This window comes from Homalodisca vitripennis, chromosome X (genome assembly GCF_021130785.1).
Source record: "Homalodisca vitripennis isolate AUS2020 chromosome X, UT_GWSS_2.1, whole genome shotgun sequence".
NCBI lineage: Eukaryota > Metazoa > Arthropoda > Insecta > Hemiptera > Cicadellidae > Homalodisca > Homalodisca vitripennis.
In genome coordinates, this window is record NC_060215.1 from 154,890,277 (window position 1) to 154,908,755 (window position 18,479).

General features: G+C 34.4%; 1 protein-coding gene across 2 annotated transcripts in view; it reads right to left on the minus strand.

Moving 5' to 3' along the window:
• The window catches only part of LOC124370042 (ubiquitin carboxyl-terminal hydrolase 1), a 70,282-nt gene that overhangs the window by 51,651 nt on the left and 152 nt on the right, over nt 1–18,479 (minus strand). The window contains exon 1 of one of the 2 annotated variants that reach the window (XM_046828359.1): nt 18,375–18,393. The exons of the other annotated variant lie outside the window; for it this stretch is intronic. The gene's annotated coding sequence lies outside the window, so the exon portion shown is untranslated. Of the gene's footprint in view, nt 1–18,374; nt 18,394–18,479 lie in introns of those variants that run through there. 2 annotated transcript variants of the gene reach the window in all.

Here is an 18,479-nt window from a genome sequence, read left to right on the forward strand (position 1 = left end):
ACCTCAAACTTGGGTGGTGGTAAACCCATTTTATAGTCTTGACGAGTACAGTATTTACAGGCTAATGTACAGATCATAAAATTGCAATATATATTTTTTTACTTAGATACTATTTTAAGTATCATTTTAATTAAAACTTTGTACAATGGCTACTTATACTTGTTAAGTTTTATTTGGTGAAGTCAATTTCCTATGTATTGGTTTAAAGACATATAAATCTATTTGTAACCAGCTGACGTTTGTTTCGGTTTTGTACAATAATTAAGTGATCTTTGTTTTGTTGCAATCCAAAAACGATGGCACAGATTTGTTTTGGCTTTGTTATCAGGTTATCTCAGTTATCTGTATATTTATAGTTCGAGATTTGTGATTTTGGTTTACCTAGAAAGCGGACCATTGATGCGCATACTAGTACTTCTCTTTACTAATTTGATCCTCTAGAGTACTTTTTTACGACACTTCCAGTTTCTAACAAAAGATTTGTTGGATTGCTAGGTGGTTCAACTCCTGGGTAGGCGACTTGAAATTGTCTAATTTCTTCTGTAATGTTGCCAAAAGCAATAACGCACAACAATTCAAACACTTCACTTTTTGTTCAACATTAAAAGCCATTTATCAAACTTCAATACTAGTAAAACTGTAATGGAGGTTAGGTTTATGTTTTTAAAGCACAAGCAATATTCTTCAATCAAACAGATGTTTTCAACAATGAGCGTTGTTAAACAGCTGTTCTTTAAAACTCCAACACAGTAATCGAATCAGGTAATTCAAGAAATGAATTTTTATAGGAAGCAAAATGGTAAAATTTTTTTTATATGTCACCATTTTGTTTCTACAATTGTTAGGGAGCTTTATTTTCACAGAATATTTTTAAAACCTGTTTAATTAATAAATTGTGTTGAGTTTCAAAATTTGGTGCATAAATGGGCAAGTAATATAAATTCAAACGTTTTAACCTATTCGTGGGACACTGTATAATACAATTCATGTGTGTAATAAATTATTAATTTTTTTTAATAGAATGCAAAAATGTACCTGTCTTTATAAAACCATGTTATTACTAGTTTTAGGAATAACGAGTGTGAGAAAATTACATGAAATGAAAGGACAATAGGATTTCGGACATTTGCCATTGGTGTGTGTTACAAAACGTACAACACTGCATTTCAAGGATTGAATTCTACCCTCTTCTTCGGGTGAAAAACACCTAAAGCATTAAAAACTAAAAAATGCAGTTTTCAGTTTATATTGAGTTAGTCCATTATCACATTATTTCACCTGAAGAAGAGTAGATTTCAATCCTTGAAACGCAGTGCTGTACGTTTTGTAACACTCACCAATGGCAAATGTCCGAAATCCTATAATCCTTTCTAACTTTCTATCACCAATAACAAACTTTAATAGTTTAACGTACAACAATAAAAAAATTCCAATTAAGTAATGTCTTTTAAATATTTCATAATTTCATTTAAATATTTTTGAATAAACAAAAGACTAATAAATTAACTTTAATTAAGTAAATTGGCATGTCACACTGAACACTTACGTAAAAAAATTATATAGAATAATATTTCTCTTGCATAAATTGGCGAACAATGTGACTTTTAAAATGTTTGGAACAGCTTACTTTGCACTTTTCATTCACATGCAAGGTATGGGATCACTCTATTGGTTAATAGTACAGGTTCAAAGAAAGTCTTGGTTTGCCAAATAGCACCGAGTCATACAAAATATACCATAAAGAGTTTCATGTAGACATATTTTTAAGGAATTAAAAATATTGTCTTTGAAAGGCTTATATATTTATTGTTGTCTAACTGATATGAAGATAATGCTTAGTGACTTGATAAGTTAGAAAAGATATATACCAATAATGCACTAGACAAACTACCTGTTAGATTTAATACCAGCTAGGCTAGAAAAAACCAAGAAAGCCACATTTAAATGAAAATTAAACTTTTCACCAACTCCCAGAGAAAGCATGGTCTGTACCCACAAACAAATTTCGAGTAATCTTCGGGAAGTGGTTAAAAGAAAATATTTTTATTCAGTACAAGAGTTCATGGTCTGTAATATGAGTAATCTGAAACTTTAATGCTAACGTAATTCTTTTTTTCTTATGTTTTTTATCTTATGTGTTTATCTTATTAACTAGTTTTAGATGGTTGTTCAATGTTATACCACTTTTAAGTTATTGTTAATTATTTATATTTTTACTTCACACTTTATATTTGCTTTGTTAATTGCATTATTGTAAATGTTTAACAATAATAAAATTTCTTAATTCTTGACTATAGACACTTAGGTACACTTTACTTAAGAGATTCATTGGAGCCTCTCCATCGACATCATAGAATTTGATATACTGTGATTTCCCTTTTCAGTAATTGCTTACATGTAATTGTTACCCAATTTTTAGTGCAAAAACTTTCAGCCACCTGAACTTAATCGTCAGATAGCCTGCAAGAGTTTTACAGCAAAAACAGTCATTCAAAACTGGTGTATGTGTTTTTAAAAGGGAGCAGAATGGTCAGTGAAGAAATCTAGTTGCTCTACCTCAATGTTCGGCATCAGCTGCTGGCTACACTCACAGTTGTTCAGTTGGTAGTGGTCAAACTACTCACTGTCTCACTACCTAGGTGTTCAACACTGCTATCACCAATAGGTTTTACAGGATATTCCTGTGGTGGAAAATTGAATAAATGTTTCACCTATTTCAGCGCCTAAACATTGGTAAAATAAAGTTTAGTAATATTGATATTAGTATGTTTTCAAATTATCCAGTCACATTTCAACTCTCTCTCTCTCTCTCTCTCTCTCTCTCTCTCTCTATATATATATATATATATATATATATATATATATATATATATATATATATATCATAAAAAATTATTAAAGGCCTCATGAAAAATAATTCTGCTATATATTCTGTAAGGGGAATTCTCCTTAAAATGGTAAAATTTCATGTAAAAATTATGCATTATAAAAATGAGAATTTATTAGTTCTCCTTAGATATTTTATCTTATTTGACTTGTCTAAAATCCATTGAATTCAAGATATGCTTTTTAAATTGAAGTTATAAAATATATTTGGAAACGCATTGTTTGTTACAGTTTGTGCTATTCAGATTTCACTGTAATTGATCATTTCAATCTCAAATTCTATAAAAAGTGTGTTTAAAAAATTGTTCTGCATTGATTCAACTGTAACTAGAAACATTAAGGATTGAAATGCTTTTTCCTTCTTTCAGCAACATCTGACATACAGGTGGTCTGTTCCTCTTCTTAGAAATATTACTCATACAGAAAAATTTTATCAGCAGAAATACTGCGTATGCATTTTGCTGAGCACGCCAGCTAGGGCTGATAACAGCTCGCCCCACTCCGTCCTGGTAAGGTAAGAGAAGAGGTGGGGACTGGTGAACAACTTGTTCTCCAGCTGAAGAGTGAATCAGTGAGTACAGAATTGTGGTGTGACAACAAACCAACAATGTAAGTTTATTTACATTTTTAAGTATTTATGTAGTTCATTATAGGTATTATAGGTAAAGTTTTATTATTTAAAATGTTCAAAAGTTTTAAAACTTATAACTATAATTTTCCAACTGCCATTCTTAGTTGATCAACTTTAACAATAATTTCCTTAGAAAACATTCTACCAGCTTCTTATTGGAATCAAATACTTAATTTATAAACAATCAATCCAATCTTTTTGTACAATTTTGTTTATAAGTTTTAATATTGTCTATTTTTATAAAGTAAATTGCTACTGATAATCTGTCATTTGAGAATGTAAAAATTATAATTATAGGAGATAATTGTGTGGGTATAGGGTTTTACATCAGGTTCAACTTCTATAGCAATGACTTACACTACTAATAATTTTAAAAAAGGTTTTCCACTATCCTATAGAATTTAATTTTAAAAAATGTTTAAAACTTTGGTCACCAAGTAGCACGATGTTTAATATTAGGATTCACTTCATACTAAAATAGAGTAACCTATTGTAGCGGACGTGTTATATTATTCTAGTTATGGCATATACGATTAACACTTTGCTTACCAAAAGACACGATGTTGAATATTAGAATTCACTTCATACTAAAATAGAGTAACCTATTGTAGCGGACGTGTTATATTATTCTAGTTATGGCATATACGATTAACACTTTGCTTACCAAAAGACACGATTTTGAATATTAGAATTCACTTCATACTGAAATAGAGCAACCTATTGTAGCGGACGCGTTATATTATTCTAGATATGGTATACACGATTAACTTTCTGCTTACCAAAAAACATGATTATGAATATTAGAAGTAACTTCATACTAAAATAGAGTAACCTATTGTAGCGGAAGCGTTATATGATTCTAGATATGGTATACACGATTAACTTTCTGCATACCGAAAGACACAATTATGAATATTAGAAGTAACTTCATACTAAAATAGAGTAACCTATTGTAGCGGAAGCGTTATATTATTCTATAGGGTTTTTCATTTTGGCCAGGTAATGTTGGCAGCCTGTGGTGGCCATGTTGTTTTGGTGTCATCTGTTTCATTAGTGTATTGTTGTTCAGTAAGTTCTGCCATTTCATTACAATTTATTTCATCATGACAAGTTACACGATTGAGCAGCACGTTCAGATGATTAAACTTTATTATCAAAATGAGTGTTCACCAGTTAAAACGTTACGTGCGTTGTGACCATTTTACGGCAGACGCGGAGGCCCTTTAATTTCAACTCTTCAACGTTTGGTAGCAAAATTCGAGAAGGCCAGTTCGGTAAACAACCAGCCTACACCCAGACGTCAAAGGAACAGCAGATCTATTGAGAATTTCGCCACTGTCCGTGAAAGTGTATATAAAGGAGCTTGAAATTTATGACCATAGACAATGCCGTTTGTTCACCGAGTGGGCTTTGAAGCGATTGGGCGATTGGAAGAGGACCCTAATTTCGGCCGAAACATTATCTTCAGCGACGAAGCACATTTCTGGATGAATGGCTATGTTAACAAGCATAATTGCTGTATATGGGACAACGCAAACCCACATGAGGTTCACCAGGTATCGGTGTATCCACAAAAAGTTACTGTTTGGTGCGGATTTTGGGCTGGCGGTGTGATTGGTCCGTATTTTTGTTGAAAACAACGTTGGTGAGGCCATCACTGTCAATGGCGAATGCTACAGAACGATAACGGATTTCTTTTGGCCCAAATTGAACGATATGGATGTAAACGACATGTGGTTTCAGCAGGACGGCTCTACGTGCCACACAGCAAACGAAACCATGAACATTTTGCATGAACGATTTGAGGGTATGGTTATCTCTCGCAGAGGTGACGTGAATTGGCCATTGAGATTGTGCGATTTGATGCCCCTAGAATTTTTTATGGGGTTTTCTGAAGTCGCAGGTCTATGCCAATAGGCCTCAATCAACCAATGAGCTTAAGATCAACATAACCCAGACCATTGCTCAAATTCAACCGGATTTATGCAGCAGAGTAATTGAAAATTGGACCACTCAAATCCGTACTATTGTTAGTAACCGCGGTGGACATTTGAACAATGTTATATTCCACACATAGTGGAAGCGTTATATTATTCTAATTGTGGTATACTATTTTAAATCTTTTGTTACCAATTGGCAGGGGGTCTTTTAGTGAAAACAAAATTATCTTTTTTTCTAAAATTGTCTATTTAGAAAAAAAAATCTTTTATCTGTATTTAAAAATTGTAACTTGTTAATATAACGCACCATGCATATCATCATTTTATGCATCTTTGTGAACAGAACAACCCTGCATTTGAATTTTTTTCTAAGTTGAATAGTATTGACAATGAAATGCGAAGTTTTACAGTATGGTTTCACTGAATTTGGATGACACTGGGCCCCAAAACAATACATGAAGAGGTACATGGACCTTTTAGGAAGGCAAGGAAACGATACTTAAAACCACTGCATTGTGCCAGGAGTTAAGGGAACGGGACAGTCAGTTTTTACGACCTCTGTCCACTACATTCCACAGCACTTGTTCACCCTATGAAAGCTTGGAGCAAAATAGAGAGAGTTAACCTAATCCTGTATAATATAAAATACGAACATACCTAATAATAGGAACAAATAATGACAGATAGAAGCAATAGAAGCATCCAGAAACGAGGTTAGACACTTAGAATTGGCAGACAACACGACCAGCTGTGGCTAAGGTTAAGAAGAAGGCTCGGCACAGCGACCGGCCCAACCACTGATCAACAAAATAGAAGTGGCAGATGCCACAGAAATATAGAGATGTGTTTGTCGCTATTATTTGAATCTGTTTTTAATTTCATAATAAAATATTTTTAAAATAAATTTTTGTAGATAAAGCCAAATTTTCAAATTTAATTCAAACACATAATACATTATTATATAGATGGTATTAGTATTCATCAGTAATGCTGATTCGAATGATAACGTCTTTATAGAATGTGTAACTTGATACAATTTTTTGAACAGCTAATTTTAATGAAACAGATTATTTTTACATCCAAGACAGATATGTATAACATATGAACAAGGTTAGGGTAAAATTCTGTTTATTTATAGTGATAAAAGACATACAATTACTTTTTTGTATTGAAACTAAAAACACCCATATAAAAAGTAACATTCGTTTAAATTAAAGTTTATCTTGATTTTGATCAATTTCTGAGTGACTTACAAGACACTAAATCTCTTTAAGAGTTTGATATCAATCAATCATTTATTGTCAGAACACAAAGTGTATAACAACGTCATCAGTTAAAGGATAACAACAATCCACACTAGCCTATAATTATTAGGTACAAATACATTTCAAAAATTCATCAATCCTTTAAATACATGTTTTCTTTACTATACTCAAGGGTAAAGTTTGTTGTCATTTTGCAAGACATTGTCAAAACAGTGAATATTTTGTTTAATAGGCCTAGGCCTGATTTAAAATTACAATTTAGTGGTTCTAGGTGTAAAATTAACTAGTAAAAATTATAATATAGTGATGCCAAAGGACTAAAACCAGGTTTAAAGTTACCCTATACATCAAAGTACTCACTTACACTATACAAGCATTTTTCAGTTAACCATAACTTAATACAGTAGTGGTTTTAAACCTGTTTAGGGACATGCCTTTGACATCACTAGGTAATGCATTGAATAACTTAATACCCTGATATACAAAGCTGTTTTGAGTGCTAGAGTAATTATATCAAAAGTAGATATAAAAGTAGAGTCAGTTTGCAGAAAAACCTTCTTTGAAAAAAAAACAGTAATATGTTGGAATAAAACTATTCAGGAAGGATTTATGAGCTCTGAAGTTTCAGAAGAAACTTAACTCCAGAAACATAAAGAGAATCATTCTGTGTTAGATGCACGATAACACTTTTTACACATTGGATAAATTTTAATCATGTAAATATGAGTTATGATTTTACTTGACATCTACACACTTATCATATCCGTTTACTGTTTCATGCTGTAAAATATCTCGAAGATATTGTTTATAAGCCTTATTGCCTATTGTCAAGCAGTCTCCGATGACGTTACCATGACACAAAGTGACTCTCGTCGTTCCACTGTTAGTTCATGAGAAAGTTGTGGCAGTAAACTACGTTGTCTAGTGCTGGTCAGTGTGGCTTCGTGGTCTGGACGGAAAAATAGAGCTGTGAGTTGGTGAGGTGTGTCACGTAGTGGCAGTCTCAGCAGATACAATACTTGCTAAACCCTGCAGCCAAATGAATAAGGGACAAAATGTTTCAACACTATACAATATTTAAGCTGGCTCGTAATGGTGAAATTTCATGTAATATAAGATAACTAAGTCAAACAACGTTGGGTGTGGCTGCTGCTTGAATGGGTGACCGCTGAGCGATCCTGTTCTTGCAAGCGGTCCGCCTTCCCGCCCATTGGTGGTTTGAAAGTCACCTTCAAGGGTTCCCAGGTTAAGGGTCAGAGAGGGGGCTAGACAGTCCTAACTTCACCTAGTGAAATACATTCTCTTTACCTTTTTATAAAACATCAATTTGATCAATCTAAGAAATAAAATTCAATACGAGTTATTTTGATATTTAGATAGTGACTAACCATATCATGTAATTTTTTTGCTCTCCTCAGGTAATGTATCATGTTGCAGGGTACAGTAATTTGTTCAGATGTTCACAAATTACCCTATACAGTTAAATTTTTTTGTAAGAGACTTTCACGTTTTTTTAATGTTCTTATTATGTCTTCCATTTTACAAAGTTCGGGAGATGATATACACGTAAATTGTTATATAATAGTAAATTGTTAATTTTAAAACAAGATCATAGTTATTGACAAAATATCACTTTTTAAAGATTTCCCTGTGAGTTTTGTTTCATACATGCCTAGAAAATGTTGTCCATTACTAAGAAAGTTAGGCAACTCTTCTCTAAGTTGTAAATTAGACTATTTAGTAGATCAGAAATGATTTTCATTGGAGATAAAATTTGTTACTGTCTGAGGTTGGGTGTGGCATTTGTTGCAGATCTGAAATAAATCTTGAATATTATTATTTGTCTGTGTTGAACGGCTTATATTGTAGTACCATATTATATGGCAATCCAGATATTCCAATCAATTAATTTTGTTGAATAGAGGCACACTTGAAGCTGTTTAACAAATTTTTAATTCAAATGTAATATTTAACAATTAAAAAAATTATAATTCTCCTATGTTATTTTCTTCTTATACTCAATAATTTAATTTTCAATTTTATTAATTTATTCACTGTTCAAATTCACTAAACTTGTAATGAATCAATGTGGCAAATAACAAATTTTACAAGTAAATTAATACAGTTACTTTAGTTTATTTGATTTATAATTGGAATATATTACTTATAAATCATACTTCATAAAAACAACTGATAGTTTTTTATTAAATAAATAAATAAATAAATAAAAAATGCCATTATTCAAGCGTCTCTCAGTGTACAACTGTTTTTAACAGAGTAACATCAGTCAAACTTAAAATTAAACCTACAACCTTATTTTCATGGTGCAAGCATAAATGGTAACAAAAATATAATTAAGACGTATTCATAAAATGAGATTTTACTCTAGACTTAAATGCTGAGGATGCCCATTTGTTTGAGGTCCCAAGGAGGAGGTCATTATAAAAGAGTAGGGCCAAAATAAGAAAACCCATTTCTACCCACCTCTAGTCTGACCTTTGGAAAATGTAGTAAGTGCATCCTGCCGGGTGCTTCGACAGAGGCCACCCCCCCACGAGCAACAAGTCTTTCCACCAGGTACTGAGGCTCCTGCTGTACAAGACCCCGGTGGATGAGGTTTGCAGTCTGCATCCTACACACGGCAATCAGTTGGCAAAAGACCGGCAGCCCACGATAGGCAGATATAACGCTCCGTCTACGAATGTTTAAACGAATCGTCACAGCGTGTTGTCTGCAGCGCTCTGGCAATCGGGACATTTCCTCCCTGGTAATGCTGTTGCCACTGTATGCAGGAAAACAGAATAGTAGCACTGACTAAACTAAATGACTGGACCAGCTGCGCTTAGGCAGATTCTGGCATATTGAATCGTTACCTGTACAGACCCACGCAGCCTTCCTAAAGCCAACTGGGAAACATGAGTGATGTTATCGTGAGAAAATGTGGAGGCCCTCCTGTCAATGCAACCACTCCCAAAGGTCTTGACAGTATCACTCCCACCATCAACATTTTGTCACCAATTTAACAGTGCATATCTCCAAGGCGGATTTTTTGACATGACAGTTGGTCGGGGCAATATGAAGAAGATCATGCATAGTTTTTCAGGTTTCAAACTTGAGACCATGCTTCGAGCCAATCATCTAATTCTCTTCCAGATCAGAGTTTTAACCCCTTGAGAAAACACAATGTTAATGGAATCTGACTCATAAAGAAAAATGCAATTGGACAGTCATCAGCATAGGCTGCACCTTGCATGTGACTTACACAGTTGGACAGATCTGCAGTGTAAAGGGTGAACAAAATGGGCCGCCATGACAGCTCCCCTGCGGCACTCCCCTTAATTTCTCAAGGGGAGGAGTGAATATCGGTACCCATCTTCGTCACCTGCAGGTCTATTTTCAAGTAAACCCTTGAACCAGACAATTGGCACTCTCCATAGTGAATGCCGAAGTGCTTCAATGTTTCGCAAGGACGCAAACTATGGCATATGGAATCAAATGCCTGCGAATAATCAAGCTATGATTATAGAGAGCTACACCTGCCGGCGTTCCCTCGACCCAAAAACATCTGCAAACATATTCAGCAAATGCAGGCAAGTGCTGTTGGTTCTTTCTGATCCCTGATTGCAATTTTTGGAAGCAAATTTTCATAAATTAAGGTATAACAACAATCTTGCGAATTGCAAATTTTTCGAGTACCTTGGACATTGCTGGCAAGACTGAAATTGGTCCTTAGTTCACTGACATTTGAGGGATTATGTTTTTTAGACAATGGATCAACTATTACTATTTTTTTCCATGACTGTGGGAACTCACCCTTTTTTTCAATGACAGTATTCATAAGTGAGTTATAGCTTCGATGGAATATGGACTGGACGCTTTAATCATTGCAATGCTTAAACTTTGTCCACCCAACGCTCTAGAGGTTAATTCTCATTTATTACCGATCTTACTTCATCTCTATAACTTTTTGAATTCAAAACTCTTTTTTTCGCCATTGTATATCTCTTGTTGTAGTGAACTTAATCAGATCTTCGTCACTTGATAGAATGTATCCCCAATTTACAAAGTACTCTTACATTTCACTGACCTTAAATGGCTTTTGGGGGGGAGATTTATTATCTTTTTACCACAATATCGCTTTGCTTCAGACACCGTCACAAAAAGCCTATGGATCCTTACCAGTCTTGCCAGTTAATCTGCCGAAGAAGTTCTTTTTTTTTTTTTGCGTTTCTTATAGCCCCAGTCAATCGTATTTCTCGCTTTTTATACTCCGTCCACTCAAACACCTGCCTACTCTTTGCAAATTTGCTCCTTAGTTTATTCTTCAATTTTGTTAACATGATCACTTACCTCATTTCTGTTCTCCAGGGGGGGCCTTTTTTCTTTTCTACTCTTTTTTGTAACAAGAGGTGGCCTGTGCTTCAAAATATCTATATCTTGGAGGTTACAAAAGCGTTTATGGTCCTCGCGTATTATTCATATCTTTGGCTGCTTCCCATTTAACATTCTGTAGCATTGCAATGCTTCAGTTATATTAAACTTTGAAAAATCCTCTGTAATGTCACCAATCTGGCGATACATTTCTCCTCTCTTCTTCAGTTTCAATGTACAGGTAAATGAGTTTATGATCAGTGATGTTCATTTCTGTAATCCGTTATAGTTGTGTAGAGCATCAATAACGTCACACCTCTCAAACGTGCATTGGCTTTATAGTTATTATGTGATTCAATCAAGGGGGTAGCAATCTGCAGTTACTCGTTGTCGGTTCTGTTTATGTTTGCAACGCTGTTATAGAGTTTTAGGAGGCCGACGAGAATTTGGTTTCAATGGCAGAAATTGGACAACAAATCTATAATTGAGGTCCTCCTAAGCATACAACTGAGTCAACCTCAATTTGCAAAGTCTACAAAAAGTGTCTGAAACAAAGAGCCGAGACAAGTGTAGCTCACAAGCGGTGGTCTGTACACACGGCTACACAGAGTTTAACCCCTCTATCTTGAGTATCAAGGAAATCAGTTCTATGCCGGATCAACACTCGTTAATTGGATCCGCTCCAAGACCATCCCTGTTTAATGTAGAGAGCGACGCCACCCGTTCCAGTGCCAATGCTCGCTCCAGCTCTCAGGAGAGTGTAACGCTAGGTATCCTCGTAAATGGACAGAGGGGGTACTTGGACTAAGCCAAGACTCTGTGACGCCGAAAATATCAAAAACCGAAATCAGTTGTCAGTGCAGACATCTCATCACAACCCGTATAAGTTGAGCGCATATTCAATGCGGCAACACACAGGGTTCTCACCAGTTGTTTTTTGGGCAGGAGAGAGCGTAATATAGTGTTTGGGGGGGGTGGAGTGCAGTGTGGATGCAGGGGGTCGTTACATTGTGCCTCAAGTAGGAGGGCGGTGAGGGCAGTGTAACAGGGGGTTGCCAGCAGGAGTTTTCTCAGTTTCTGATTGTTCAGGCATATTGCTGCTAAGTGTTATATGCAGCTCAGGGGCGCGGGGTCGGCGGCTGATCGTCAATAATGCGGTTGATTGGGTGGTCGTATGTATCAGGGGGGGGGACCAGTTTGGGCAGTTGAGCGTATCCGGGAGAGGAGCACGAAGCACGGAGTCGAGCGTGGATGAGTATGGACGGTTTGGGGTAATTAACCCAGGTCTCACCTTATCTCAGAGTATTTGTACGTGAGCCACAGTTCAGGGTATGTGACGGTCCTACCTTGTTCATTACCAGAGCTTCTTCCACAGATTTTATTGCGTCTGACCCGCCCAGCGATCATCGCGCGTATAGCAGGTCAATGGACGTCAGCGCGGTGCTGTAGAGCAGGGGAGGTTTTTACCTAGGATAGGACCGGTGATGGTTTTCGGCCACAGGGAATAGCGCAGAGTTCCGAGAATGCCCGGCTTGATTTGACGAACTCACCAGGTCGTTCTTATAGATCTTCAAATGTGTACCTTGCAGTTGGAGCAGGGGTCAGTGGGTGCAGGAGACTGGTCTACTGCAGTGGTACTGCTGTACCGTTGTCTGTTTGTGGGTGTGTGGAGTTGGTAAAAAGTTTCGACTGTCACTGGAAGGTAAAGGAATTTACGGCACTGCATTTCTGGGCCTGAAAGAATAGGGGTCCAGGTTTATCGTACGAGACACCCCCGTCGTAGCCGTAGATTTAGATTCATTTTTACAGTGTCGCGTAAGCGATGTGGCAGAGATAGTGTATCTTAGTGTTTATTCCCGCCCGTTCCCCTCCGTATAAGGTAATGTTGTTCCCCTCCCGAGCTTCCGGAAATTGCAACCCATGTAAGAGTATGATATTTATCCCATGAGGGAGTTGGTAGGAGTACCTTGACTTCTACTAGACACGAATAACGTCACTAAGAATACAAAATCCCTAGACCTAAAAAGAAAAAGACTTTTCACTATGAACCATTCCCGACACCCCTAGGGGAACCGTGTCGGCGCCTTTTAACCACTCCATTAACCTTTAACATTACTCTTTTAAAAATAGCACATAACATGTATTATGACGATTGTGAAAATAATTTAGCTCAAAAAGAACATTGTTGTATCCATATTTCCTCTATTAATTTTACATTCAATAAGTTTATGAAACATTTTACTATTGTTAGTGTGATTTCACTGACAAAACTTACAGCCACATGGTTAATTTATGAAAGAAAACTTTACAGAATTTCACTTGTAAGAAATGGTTTACAGAGAGAGTAAAGAACTGTAGAAAGGAATTTACATATAGCTGCCCCTATTAACACAACCAACCCTCAGTAGTTTTCACATGTGCACTATAAGAAACTATTGCTGCAGAAGTCAGGTTGTTTTCAAAATCAGATGTTAAAGGTACTTTCAGAAAAATATTGCTGCGCTAAGTGTATCGACCAATGGTGAGAGTTTTAGAACTCTGAGGAAAGGCATTGCTGACTAGACTACCCATGGCAGCTGGTTCCATTACATCTGCACCCAAGTGTGTTTTACCACATCCCCTATTTCCGCTGCGTGTTACACTGGCTGATGCAATCCGAATTTTTATAAGTTTTACACAAGGTTGAGCAATCTAAAAAATTTGATAAAATAAATTTCATTTATTAATTCTGGTCTTCTATTATCAGTGTGAACAGCATTTTTATTTAGTTGTGTATACGTAAAGTGTAGCAGTTTTTAGAAAGCAGTACGTTAATCCTACTTGAACTTATAAGTATTTAGCTACACTTCACTATATTAAGTAGTAGCATTCTTAATATACTACACCAGAGACATGATTATGCAGAATGCGTTTATCTGATATTCCAGGATATTCAGAGTACATTATAAGAACTAGATTTAGTGCGCTAGGTACTATTAGCTTGCTTTCCCTCCAGCACGACCCCGTCAGTAATTGTGTAGTTCAACGGACTATCTGTTAAACATTAAACATCCTCAGGAGGTATGCAGGAACATGATAGGCAGGGCGGTCAGCATGTTAGTTCACCTGGCTGAATTACAAGCGTTTCACACATCCAGTGTCGCCAACAAAACCATACGATGATCCTCCCCGAAGACGTTTAAAATCTGTGCCACCTTGTGGAGATCGTGGAGCAGCCTGCCCAAAAACTGTTATTAAAATCTTGTTTGTAAGATCTTTTACTACTTCGTAGTCCAATCTGACATGTTGTTATAGATGGCTTCCAATAATTTAAGTGTGCAAACAATTGCTACAGAAAACTACTGTTAAATAAGCATATTACCAAACAACAAGATTGAAATATTGTGTTGTGAATATTTGAAATAGAATAGAATAGAATTGAATTGAATAGAAAATATTGTGAAATATTTCTAATGTTCAAACAATGTAAAAACTAAATTTTAAATTTTTTACATATACATAAATACAAATATTCAAAAAACATAGATGGGCTATGTAATATAAAATAGATCAGAAAAAACTAAAATGTTTTTTTAATTTTCTCAAAAGGTATTAGTTGGACCAGATAATCCTTTTGTTCCCTTTTAAATATGTTTATAGCTTTTCATACAAGAACTCTTTTGTGTGGTCATATCAATATTTCTTCCAATAAATTCTGTTTTCTCTTAATAAAATGTAAAATTGTAGCTGTCAATGCTAGTGAGTGTTATATTGATACCTCTTTCTAGCAATTCTAAATTTATACATTGTTTAACATATATTACACTTTCCAAAATAAAGACCGTATTTCTGTTTAAACTTACAACTTTATTTCTACAAATTGAAATATATAAATACAAAATTTCCAGCAAACATCCACTTCTGGGGGAGGAAACTGTTTACATTAAAGCCCCTTCTTCCCCTGACCATAAACTTTAAAACATCAAATAGCAAAATACCCAATGTGACATAACAAATTAAAGCAGATTAGAACAAAAAATTTGTTTAAAACAAAAATTTAATCAGTTAAAACCCATTTTTAAGATATTGGGATCTTTGCAATTTGATATTTCACATTGGGTACTATTCTATTTTTAAAAAAGTAAAGAATGTCTTATTTTACTACGTGAAGTTAGGGCTAAGAAGCCCTCTCTAACACTTAACCTAAGCTATTAAGCTTAAAGCCAAGCTTCTATTTAAGCTTTTAAGTATAGGGTTGATGGGAATAGGGGTAGTTGACTTAATTTAAACAAATTCCTCAATACATTTATGCCCTACACTCTGTGTATATCTCTTTTATTTTTTTATAAATGTACATAAAACAAGCACGCTATATAAAAATAATAAACTGTAAATATAAGAACATAAGCAACAAAAAAGCACTATGGATTTATTTCTTTAATTGTACGTAAACCTAACCGCTTGGTTTTGTTGTAGTAATATCCTACCTAAATCTCCTGTTATTGCTGCTCTATATTAAACCAATTCGATATGTGAACTAAAGAATATACTGCTAGGCTACCAGTGTTTCTAATATGTTTCTAACAGTGCAGTGTTTTATAAAAATCAATCAATAAAATTAATTTGTTTGGTCAATTCAAACACAAAAATAATTTTTAAGCAATGTACCTTTGGATGCTAAAAATATTAATCTTAACAAGTTGAAATTTGTAAAACATGTCTGAATGATAGTAACTTACCTTTACTAAGAAATATTAACCAGAGATCTTAACTTGTTATCAAAGTTGTATTAACAAATAAGTAGTATGTTCGTTGTAAAAGTAATGCTAATTATAAATGAGAATAAAAAGAGTATTTATAAAAACCACATCTTACATATTTTCAAAAACAGTAAATTGTCTTTATTTAATGTCCTCATTCTCTTCATAAGTATTAAAGATCTTAAAATCAAAAGTATATAACATTGTAAAAAATTTTAAGCAGTATTTAAGCAGCATTTACACACTTCTTAAACTGTAGAACCAGAAAATAATAGTTTGTATTTCTTATGTCATCTTCTTTCATTAACCTCATGAAAACTAATTTACGCATTACGTTTCAAAAAGTAAATTTGATCAATTTCCTTCTTAAAACACAAATCATTTATCCCTGAGCACTTTCATACTAAACGCATTTTTTAAATACTGTGAAGTATATTGGCTGTTTAATCTATCCTGGATTGTAGTGTTTTTAACTTTTAAAACCAGAAATATTTTCACATATATTAAAGTCAAAGTAATTCTTTCTAAATCCATCCAAAGTCATAATTAAAGAATGTTTTTACCAATATTTTGTCTTTCATTCAATTATTGGATGTTTCATGTAGTATCCCAAAAAATTAATTCAAACTAACACTGAAAAGTAAAAATTAGCTTTTTGAAAACCTAAATCTACAAGTAATTCAAAACTTAATTTTTCATGACATCACTGATTGTATCCACTTATTTTATTTGATCTGTAATGAAACTCAGCAGAAATTCAGTTTTAAGCTCATTGGTTACTAGAATGTTGAATTATTTCCTTGTTACTATGTTTATTTACTCGTTACTACTTGTCAAGGTCCAGTCTTTTGACCAGTGTGGAAAACTAGAAACTGGCACAGGAAGCTTTAACATTCTTTCGTTGGGGCCATTGGGTAGGATGTTAAAACTCTGGTAGGGTAGGTCAGTCAGGTAGTTGGGTTAGCAAAGTTCTTCTTAGTTTCCTCCCATAGGCTACAATAATATTTATTAATTTTATGGTTTTATATATATAGGTAGATCTTTGCTTAAAACTATATTATTGTACATCTATGGTAGAATGAATTACAACCATAGATGTACCTTAAGAGATTTACTTCTTTATGTGGGGTGTTTCAATATTTTAAGCCTTTTCTTGATCTTATTTATTTAATATTACAATCCTAATCACTTATTAAGCAAATTATACTTAATAAAATCAATAAACCATGCAAAGTGGGACTTGTAAACATTCACACTATTTACCTGTTGTCTTCTCTTCAAAACAGCGGCTAACAAACACAGTAAAGGGCAAGTATTTCCATAATTTTACATAAACACACACGGTTTTTTCCAAAATAAAGTGCTACAACTGAAATCAGCATAATATTTTGAATAACTATTCTGGATTTATTGCTATATATACTCTTGTAAAAATAATAATTTTTGCAAATATAATTTATAATGAGTTAGATTCTCTATTTTGCTACAACATATTCTTTTTTTAAATTATGTATGTTACTCTTACAGAATTGGTTGAGGTTGAAATAATTATTTAATCATAAAACAGTATTTAAATATATAACACTTAGGCCTATTATACAGATTTCACATATTTTTCTTTTTGCAACTAAACTACGTAATTACATAACTGTCACACTTTACCAGGGGGCCACCTCTCTTCCCGAGGACTAACTAGCCTATCAGAGAATATTAATTATATTTTAATTGTTGCAATACGGATAAACTAGTCAAAATTCACCTAACTTACCTATGTATAAGACCAACCACCTTATCTGAGGTCCAACCAGGGTTGACCAGTCTATTCGAGGGCTGACTTTCCTACCCGAGAGCCAACCACCATAACTTCATTATTTCATGTTTTCTAACCCTAAATGTTTCCTTTCTACCCTAGTAGCCTTCACATTTCAGGAGTCCTGAATAATTCAAAGTGCAAAAAATTGGATATCCGTAAACTGAATAAATACAACAATGCTATAAACACTCCTAAATATGGGACGAATGGGTAATAATATTCAGTAAACAGTGTATAGTACACGGTGAAGTGAAGAAAATATGGGTCTTGTACATGAACTATCTGGATAGGTCTGCCAACCCAAAAGCAGCTTAATTACAAAAAAATAGTGTGTGTTGTAATATTTACAAATGTTTACCACTCCAGGGTTTAAAAAATACTACCAGCCTAAGCCTGAAACAGTGTACAACTAGAGAAACTTGCAATTTCTAAGGTTAAAATTCTAGCACTTCAATGAATATTCCTATACCTGTACATCAAAAGTGCCCATACCTTGGATTTGTGCCAGAAAATTACTAATTTTCAATACAGAGAACACAGCAATACAAAATCATGTAGGCCAACAGAATCAGTTGGCTTATCAACAGGCCCAGACATAGGGGAAATCTGACAATCATGTATTCAAAGTACATGTTTAAGCATACAACTGTTTTTACATTATAGCTATGACTAACAGTAAATAAAACAGAATTTTAATTATGTATAGCTGGTAATTTCATTATGTCTTACTTAACAAGATAGGTCAGGGTAGTCTCCTTAGGAAAATTCCTAGGGAGTTGCCTTCTTCACTCACGAGATTGAGGTCTACAAACAAAACCATTTTTTAAGAGTGAC